Genomic DNA, 10,872 nt, shown 5'->3' with positions numbered 1-10,872 from the left:
CATTATTTCCCACTCATTATGGATAATTAAAATGCTGAGGAGCTTGGCCTCAACCTTGGTTTAGTCTTTGGCGAGAGCCAGAGGTGTATGTTAATAATAGATGCGTTTCTTGGGAGAGAGAGGGAGACAGAGAGAGAGAGACAGAGAGAGGGAGACAGAGAGAGAGAGAGAGAGAGAGAGAGAGAGAGAGAGAGAGGACAAGTGAAGGAGAGGAAGCAAGCCAGAGATGAGTCGACGGAAGGTTTTGTGAAACAAATATGCCGAGGAGGGTGGGAGGCAGAGACTCAGTGGTGAAGATGAAGAAATGGAGAGAGAGGAAAAGTAAGACAGCACAGACAAAAAAATGAGAGAAGAGCACACAGAATGTAGAGCAAAACAGAGGGAGGAGTGCAGGAGGCAGAGAAAGGAACATCTTTTGTAAGCTGCCTCTGGCTCTTCAATATTCAGTGCACCTTCATGGAGGGAAAGGAGGAAGAGGAGAATGCAGCGGTGGGGCGATGGTGGGTGATAGACCTCGGTTGAGGGTCTGGCAATGTGCAGAGTGGAGTGACCCCTGAGGCCAGAACAGAACCACACGTTCCCCTTCACAACGCTGCACAGCCCTGACCTGATTTCCCCTTAAATGTCTTTCCTTTGTCTTTTCCAGTCCTTATTCTCCTCTTCTCAACGTTATCTGATTTACTCCTCTTCCTCTCCGTTGTGCATGGTGCTGACTCAGCTCTCTTGACCACGAGAGCGCCGTGCTCTCATGCGACCCCTTCAACCCAACCGCCATCCCACTCCAGGACTGAACCTGCCAATCTTTTGAGTCTGACCGGCCGTCGACAATCTGACAGTCTGGCACGATTTGAAATGCTGCTCAGACGCCACCGGGGTCAGAGCGATCGTCAGAAGCATTTTGATTAAGCCCCCCCCTTCTTCCTTTCAATCATAGCATCAGTGTTCCGCTGATTAAATTCATTTTCTGCTGTCACCGCTAATGGGCTTTTCATTCCTTTGTGTGAGTTTCAGTTGGTTCTGACAGAACAAATCTCTTTATGGAGCACTTAAACCAATACGGTCTCAGACACCACAATTGCCTGCTTTTAATGACAATCGTGATGCAAGGGAAATCCTATCGTGGCGTTGATGTGGTCAATTGTCTTATTTAAAGAGATGATTGGGCCTGTTTCAACAAACTGAAGAGCCCATTAGAATCATAGTTACAGAAGACTATTATGAATGTTTAATCAGAGAAATCTGAGGTCCTTCAACAAGTGTGTTAGCACCTTGTGTGATCTCTCTGCTGCAGCTTCATGTTTTATTATCTCACCATAGCAGGCCCCCTTAGTCTGAGTCACACATGAGACATTGTTCCTCTGGAGGTACATGTTAAGAAAGCCTGGGGCCAGATAGCGAATCCCTGCGAAAGACCACTGATATCCATCTTGGGGTGGGGGGTGGGAGGGGGTAAATTATACACAGAGGTGGAGGTGGAACGGTGTAAAATATGCACAGGCAATTCCAAGGAGTGTGCATTATTGAGAGGAGTAAATGGGTGCAGGATGAACATCATGGCTCATTAATAGTGAATGTGATTACTGTTTCTGGGAAAACAGCAGTCTGGGCAAGGGGGAAGATAATTGAAATGGTCAAATCTAAACTAAAGACTTCCTTGTTTACTCAGCACCAACTGTTATCATCTAGTCATCCTGATAACTAAGTGTCCTGTTGTCACGGTAATTACTCTTCCAGAAAGCACCTCTACTCCCATCTTGACCAGTGGCCTCTGGCCTCAGACTTTTTCCGAGGGGTTTTGGAGAAAGGCTGGGAGCTATACATTTTTTATGACCTCAGCTTTTGAGTCAACTGTACTTCAATTACCAACAGGGTTTCGACAAAGCCGAGAGAGAAAATGAGTGAATCCCATTAGAAAGTGGCGTCGTCGGCTGAGTGAAGGTCACCCACCGGGGGGAGCTGACGGGGTGACTTCCATTGTTTGACTAAGTAACACAGTGTCCTCCCACAGCACTGTCTCCAGATTTGGTTTGACGTGAACACAGATTATCACGGGCCCCCCCGAGGGGTTCCCACGCTGACTGAACAGATGCTTCCTCCTCTTCTTCGCCTCTCCTGCCACCGCCCTTTTTTTCAGTTACATATGCTCCAGGGTGATGGACGACAAAGAGACTGGCTGCAGTTTACCCCAGACGTACCAGGCACCATTAGGAACCATTTTATGCTCATTTGCCTGATAGCTGCTATCTCTTATGGAAGTGATTTGTTGTCTGTCTGTACATTGAGTGTCGCCAATGATGGATTTCTCATTGATTTGCCAATGTTGGAAATCACTAGAAGTGTGCTGCAGCCAAACAGATGTACCAGTCAGCTCCCAAATATCCATCAAGTGCTGGTGAGTGGGGGGTTGGGGTGGGGTGGGGGGTAGTTTAAGCCTCTTTAAGGATCCCATTCACAGTGACTTACCAAAGTGCTTACGTTAATCATGTTATCACTTCAGACTTGTGGTAATGGAAGATAGGAGGCTGTTGGGAGGTGGTGGATCACCATATTTCACTCACCCTTCGCAAAAGCATGAAGTACTGTAGTCCAAGACTATTACACGATACTGTCTGCGTTTCTCCGGGTGAATAATTTGTTCATCCACAGAACAGACACATCTTGGATGTCTTGAGGGCTTTCATAGCTCGCTCCCACCAGGATTATGAATCGTCTTTGTTTCTGTGTGTTAATCTTATTTATCGCTCAGAGTGATGTCATCTACGGGTGTTTGCTATGTTGAGATATCAAACCACATGTGTCACATTCAGCCTGGTTAATTGGACATATAAAGCATACATGCTAACACACATGGGAATATAGACAGGAAATAACAGTGGAGTGGCCCCGTGGTTATTGTTTGATCAACTGTCTTCCATTGCAGCCAATTGGGACAAAGCCATCTATGAAATTGAGAATGTCAGGTAGCTCTTCATAAACAGGGCTTGTAAAGGTCTTTTGATGTAAGTGCGACCACGATTGATGATGTGGAACCCTCCAGCCAATCACGTCTCTGCACAACCGTACAGTGGCTGATTTGAAATGCAGATGCCATGGGTGTGTGCTTTTGAAGAGGGATCGCCTTCAGTGACCGGAAGGACGTGACGAGGATCCTCAAATGAAGCATTAATCAAACAAAGGTCGATTTGTGATTGATGTTTGGTGGGTGAGGGATTGGGGGAGTGAGGTGCAGGGTAGGGAGAGGGGGTGAAAGGGAAAGTGGTGTTGACAGCAGTGAGACTTTAAATTAAATGGTACTTCAGAACAGTACTTGACAATACAATCAGGGTTGATCAAAAACAGCCAGATACTGTGGTACGAAAGGAGAAACGGAAACTTAAAAATACACAAACCCACTTAAGATATAAATTTAAGAAATTCTAATGGGCACCTCACCACCTAATAATACTGTAATAAATGATAATAAATGATTATGAAATATTAGATACGTATATCTGTGCCTGTATATTAGTTTAGAGAAGAAAGGTGTACAAAACTGGTGAGACCAGCGATGTTGTTTGGTCTAGAGACAGCGTCACTGAGGAAAAGACAGGAGACAGAGCTGGAGGTAGCAGAGATGAAGATGCTGAGGTTCTCTCTGGGAGTGACCAGGAAGGATAGGATCAGGAATGAGTACATCAGAGGGACAGCACATGTTAGAGGTTTTGGAGATAAAGTGAGAGAGGCCAGACTGAGATGGTTTGGACATGTCCAGAGGAGAGATAGTGAATATATTGGTAGAAGGATGCTGAATTTCGAACTGCCAGGCAGGAGGCCTGAAGGAAGACCAAAGAGGAGGTTTATGGATGTAGTGAAAGAGGACATGAAGGTAGTTGGTGTGAGAGAAGAGGATGCAGAAGACAGAGTTAGATGGAGGCGAGTGATTCGCTGTGGCGACCCCTGACGGGAAAAGGTGAAAGGAAAAGAAGAAGGTATTAGTTTAGATGAAATTGTCTGAGGAATGTTTCAACCAGGTACTGCTAACTGTAATGAGACACAAGTCACAATGACTGAGACTTAAATCTTTAACAATTTATTCATTTAATTTTGTTTTGTTTTTCTCAGACATGCAAATATAACAGACTTCTCACCTTCGTCACATTTACAACATCAACAGCAACATCTGAAAAGAAAAGGGCTGACGGGTGAAATTCCCGTCCCCCAGAATCAACAAACATCTCTCCTATTACAATATGTCATCCATGTATTCTGACAAATGTCCATACTCGTATCCACTTCCAGATATAAGCCTTTTAACCTACAGCATAACCATGTTTACATTCTTCCTAGGAACAACAAGGTTTGTTAACATCATAGATAGTCAAAACAAGAAGTTGACTGCTGCTTTTTGGCGCAAAGTCTGAATCAGCAAAGAAATAATACCCAAGGTTGTCAGATAAACTGGAGTAAAAACTAAAATATTTTCTGCATGAATAAAGTAGAAGTGTAAACTAGAATGAATGAATCATGTATGAGTTCCTCAAAATTATTTAAGATGTTTTTTAATGAGCCAAAGAACATCATATATTCAGTATGTTGTTGCATTGATGACCCACATAAATGGATTTAAATAATAGACACATATAATTCCAGACCTAAACTATATATAAATATAAAACTGACAAATAACTAATACTAAAAACATAAAACACATCCATGACCAGAACAATACTCCTATCTTTTGCTTTTGTATAATCACTTCCCCTATGGAGTGTCACTACTGACGTCCGTCTCATTTTCCTACACTGTCACCTTCTCCCACTTGTCTCTCATACACATGCGTCTGTTGTCCAGACACCAAAATTAACATTTACCAGTTTTATACCAGAAATATATTTTTCTTTCACTAATTTGGCATATGAAATAGCACAGATGGCTCCAGGCAGCACCCTAAATAAGATACTTAATTTTAAGGTATACCATCGGTGTTCTGAACCACTGGCCATCGATAACCCAGTGGGCCAATGAGACAATAGCTTACAGTACTGTACACACACACACACACACACGCATGCACGCACGCATGCACGCGCGCACACACACACACACACAAACACACACACACACACACACACACACAGAGGGTCAACTTGTGGGCCCTCAGATGGCTCTAGAGGGCAATCTGTGATCCATTTATTCTTCCGCAGTGTCGGCGGGGGAGAGTTGTGTGATTGACCATATTTCTCTTTCTCCTTGGGGGTGTGTTGCTTTGTTTCTGTGGCGTGGCGGTGTTCAATTGCATGGTGTCAGCACCTCCCTGCACAAATGTCTACCAGGAATACTGTTCTTCTAGTCCAGTGTCCTCTAAGATGCTCTTTGCATGTTAATTCTGTCCAGTGCTGGGCTCGCCATTATTCATTATACTGTACTTGGAGTGCAGGATCTGTTTGGAGAGGCATTCTGAATACACACCAGATATGATGTATCTGTTAGAGTGATGGTGAATTCTTGTGGTGAGGATTCCATTCTTGGCTGCATCTAGACCCTGATGTTTGTACGTCCATCCTGGTCTTTCAGAATCATAAGGATCTGTCGTGTTCCAGAACCAGATTCTTCTCAATTTTTTAGAGGTAGTTCCAACATGCCCAGACAAATTAATTCAGGATGTTGTGGAGGCCTTCCACAGAACATGTAGCGGTGGTGTGTGGATTGTGACTCTGTAATGGTGTTGTTGTTTACTTTAAGCTTAGCCTTGAAAATATAGTCAGTTCAGTCCAGGGATGGGAGCCCCCTGTGGCGTCCATTCGCAATGAGATGGAGCGTAGTGTAGCAAACATAAAGATGGAAAACAACGTGAGTGTGATGACGCATCTCTGTTTGGTCCACTTCTTGTTACTACTACTGCTGTTGCTCAGATATACCGTCATGTACAGAAGAAGTCTTTATGGCAACCCTACTTTGAGAGATTATGTAAATCGTCATTCATCCAGGTCATGGCAATCCTCAAAGGTGGAACCTGAAACAACTGAACTACTGTTTACGGTTTAAAGACACTTCCTTATTTCTGATGAACTGGGGAGTTTTGAGACTTCAAAATCTTGCCAGGTCATCAGAAGTGAAGAAGCTTAATGGACAAGAGGTGAAATTCAGATTCAGCCTTTGCTGAGCAGTACAACAGTATTGTCTACAGAGTCTAGTGATCTGTCAGAGGCCTTGTATGTGTTTGAAATGCTGTCGTGGTGTGAATATGTCTGCTGCATGTGTGATAAGTAGATGAGACACTGTGATTCCTAGAATACCTCCTCAGACTGCGGTGACTGTCGATTTGTATGGCTACATACACACTGTGTTGTTGACAGCGAGTGATATTCCCTGTAGCTTTGTTCCTCTCCCTGAATATTGCCACGATTAGAGCATCTCTGAGCTCTGACAGGAGCTCTTCGATGGGCGTGGCATGGATGTCACAGAGGAACATTGGTCTACCTGTCTGTAAGATCCCACCTGAAATCCCTTGGTTGTCATCAAGTATCCTGATGGCATTTAAACTCTTGACTAAAATGTTAATAATCCCTAAAAAAAAGTCTCCCATCTCATTCAAATAAAGATTGCTGACTATAATTTCCAACTAGAAGTTTAAAAATTGTGCTAGAAAAGTGTACTGGAGGTATTGATAGAGGGTGCTCAGAGGGGGCAGGGGGTAGAGATAGGGATCTCAGAACCATGCCCCATTAACATGGAGAGTTTCGGGGTAGAAGTGATTTTATCAATATTCGTTCAAAAATATTGAGGACCATGGATCACTTATCTTATTTTTAAAAATAAAATAAGTGATCCATGATCCATGGTTTATTAAATAAATTAAAATGAATAAATAAATAAAAATTGAGGACCATGGATCACTTCGGGGAAAGACATTTCAAATACAGTGTAGTTGGACATCTAGTAGCTGAATGACATTAATTTAAAAAAAACATAATATGGGACCTTTAACACAAACCAATTGATGATAATACATCAACTTGAGTTCCTTTAAAGATAAATGCCGTAGTCCCTTAAAAAGGTATATTTCATGTCAATTTTGTTTTTTGACCAAAATTAGAAATGATCTTGTGGTAATGAGGTGGAATGAAGTTTGGCAAAAAATCTTTGATATATGGTGTTGTATATTTTAAAGCGGATATTCAAACCAATACATTTAGAGAAAATGCACTAATTTCACAGCACAGAAATTAGTTGACAATTTGTGCCCAACAAAAACAGCAGCAGAGTATAATTGTCTTTGCTTTCATTATTCACAAGTTGAAGAAAATGTTTGAAATTCTTTCAGGCACACAAAAGTCATTTTTCTTACAGATTTTCATCACATTCATGTTGGTGTTACACAAGGACGTTCTCTCAGCATTATGCAGCAGTCATTTCAGGGCAAACCTCAAAAAAATATCAAGTCTTACCTTTTATGTCTTGTTATAGTAGTGAGTGTCAGATTCATCAGCATTCTCTTCCAGCCAACCCCCTCTCAGAAAACTGTGTGTTGAGTCATAGTAAACTAAAACTCTAAAATTTGCGGTTTTATTTTGAAAAGGATAAACTGACATTTATTAGACAGCAAACTGTGGCTTGTCAAATGTTGATCCCCTCATTTTCAGCGGCTGTACAAAGTGGAGTACATTTTCAGAGCATCACAAACATATTCAATGCAGGCCATGCAACGACAGGAGTGTTTTCAGTTTCTTAGAATGGTGTACATATCCTTGCAATGTGTGGCAGACACTATAGAAGAAAACCAACAAACTGCACATTCTCCATCCCAACCAGGTTCAAGGTCCCTCTTTAAAGGGGACTTACTGCTTGAGAATCCTGCACAATTTTAGAGAGGCTTTTACTCTGACCAGACAATACAAACATGTACAAGATTCATTTCATTGAATCAGCATCTGGATATGCCACAGCTATCAAGATGGTTAAAGAGATGAGATCACCTATTTTGGTTAAAGATAGGTGCTTTCCAACAGAGACAGAATCAACTTTTGAAGAAATATTTCTGAATCTTTTATTTCAATGTGTGAAAAGTTGGAGCAAAAACAGCAGCTGTAAGTGTTTGTAAATGTGTGTACAAAGAGCTGATATATCAGACAACAGTGAAGATTGCTCATTATCACCTCTCCATGCTGCCAGTTTTGTACAAAGAATGTCACAATATTAAAATATTTGAATAGTTCCTATCATTTTATGTTTGATAGAAAACAAATAAGATGAACAACCTCAACTATTAATCCACGAATGACACGATGGTGACTTGTATGCCTCGTACACAGCCGAAGATACGCACCATTTTACAATACGGATTTTTATACCCGATACCTTGTGCAACCTTTAGCAATAGTGTAGTTAATTATTGCCATGCCGATGAAGCAGTTTGGAGTTTGACAGACGGAGGGAGGATGGGAGAGGAGACAGGTATACAGAGAGAGAGTGAAACTGAGGCAGAGGAAAGGGAGAAAGGCAGGCTATATATAGAGGTGGAGACAGGCACTGCGAGAGAAAAGGGAGCTGATAAGGAGACCAGAGGTGAAAAAGAGGGTGAAACAGAGAAAGAGGAGGAAACTGAGACATTCATTACAACTTACTGTTCTTTGGTGTGGCAATTGGGCAAATAGTGACAGAAATAAAACCCAACTGCCTTGACATTTAGAACACTCAGAGACAGCCTTCAGATGTGTAACGAGCGTTGCACACTACTGACAGGGTGGAGTGTAGCGCTCTACGTCTACAACAGCAGTCCTGCTATTCAGGGGGAATCTCTCTCTCTCTCTCTCTCTCTCTTTCTCTCTCTCTCTCTCTCTCTCTCTCTCTCTCGCCCCTCTGTTACCTTGGCAACATATTTTCTGCATGGAAATAGCATCTCTAGCTGTGCCCACTACATAAAAAGGCACTTTGAGAGATTTAAATGTGTCCAGAACAAATTTAAGTTCAAAGATTTGACCTACAGATTTGAAGGAATTGAGTTATGCTGTTCTGCATGCCTTACCATCAAATTAGCCTTGTGAGGAGTTAAGTATAACAGCCGCTGACAGGCGTTCATTATCACAGAGGATGGAGTGGAGGTTATATCCACGTATGAGTCTATTTGTACATGTCAGGTTATACATAATAGTTCATTTAACTTGATTCCACTTACATACCGGAGTGTGTGAAGGCTTAAGCAGGATACATCAAACTGATGTTAAGCATTGCTCCTGCAGTTTGATGTTCACACCATTTGTTTGCCTTAGGATTATTTTACATCCACCAGCCTGGAACTACGAATCTGTGTGAGATTACAGTCCCAGCAGAAGTGTTATTTTTAATGTAAAAATAAATAAACCACAGAGGCTGAAGGTAGATCTGTAAGGATTTCCTGATCTGGTCTCTACTCAGAGATGAAGGGGTTTAGTGCAGCAACTGAGGGTATCTATACCGCCGAGGCTGCATGGTATGCCTCAGTGTGATAAACCTTTGTTTGGTTGCTGCCATTGCAACAGAGCTGCAGATGAACTAGTGCAAGAAAATCCAGGCATCCAGATAGCAGGTGAGATCACACTTGATTGTAAATAAGCCAAGATTTGGCCAAGGCCTATGGAGAAAGTAAGAAAGGGTGAGCATCCAGGTAAACATGCAGCATGGAATTAATAATGGGTAAAAAAACTGAAAAGTATCCTGACTCCTGAGAGAGAGAGAGAGAGAGAGAGAGAGAGAGAGAGAGAGAGAGAGAGAGAGAGAGAGAGAGAGAGAGAGAGAGAGAGAGAGAGAGAGAGAGAGAGAGAGAGAGCATAATGAAATAAGCATCTGAAAGAGAGCAGGTGTTGGAGCCTTGACAGACTTCAGCTGCATAACAAGTAGTGCATTTACTCTCCCCTGCCTTTGTCAATCAAAACAACCAATCCTGTGAATAAATGCTGCCTTAAAAAAAACCAGACGTAGAACCCCAAGTGGAATCATGTCAAAATAAACCTTTACATATGCCGACTCTTCAAACACACACACACACACACACACACAAATACACACACATAAACAAACAGAGAGGAATTGCACATGAATCCAGTCAAAAGTTGGTCCCAGGTAGAAGAAAAAACGCATCTGGTTCTGAATTTCAAGTGGCCTGTCAGATCTGGTTGGAGCCTAAAAATGCCAGGAAGACATCAAGAATGCACCAGAAACAAATCTACGTTTCCTTGCTAGAATCAAGCAGCTCCTGGTTTGTGTTTCCTAAATCCTCTTGCATTGTTTCTGTGACAGGACTTTTCAAAAAGAGTCTCTTCGCAGCATATTTTACTCAAAACGCAGCACCTGGGCGATGCTGCTGTACCCTCCGCCTGGGGATCAGCACCATGGAGAGCACTAGCACCTGGGTAAAGTCATTAGAGTTTAGCACCAGAGGGGGGCAGTAATAAAGAGATGGTGCGTTGAGGGGGGACCAGGATCAGCCCAAAGGGAAGGGTCTTAGCAGGATGCTGAGGTGGACAGTTGTTCTAATCCGGCTGCTGGGGCAGAAAAAAGGAAAGGACTTTATGTCTGAACTCAAAATTTGTAAGAGGAGACCTGAGAGGAGGGAAATTCCTCTGAGCCGACGCGGCTCAGAAAAGTGTTTTATCCTGAGTGAAACATGGATGAAGACTGACAGTCAATCACATTTTTATTACTCACATCTGTTAAAAAAAAAAAAAAAAAAGTGGGAATTTGTCAAGTAAGGGACGGGTTTACAAACCCCCACCATCCCAGGGATGAGGTAGTCACTTTGAAGCAAAAATGTTTTGACAGCTTCGAAACATTTTATTGTCTCCTCAATAAAAGTAAGATCAAACACCAAACAACTGCAGCTGTCATTTTATCTATACCTATAACCTGTAACTGGTC

Source organism: Antennarius striatus, chromosome 19 (assembly GCF_040054535.1).
Source record: "Antennarius striatus isolate MH-2024 chromosome 19, ASM4005453v1, whole genome shotgun sequence".
NCBI classification, from domain to species: Eukaryota; Metazoa; Chordata; class Actinopteri; order Lophiiformes; family Antennariidae; genus Antennarius; species Antennarius striatus.
This window is presented reverse-complemented; position numbering follows the sequence as displayed.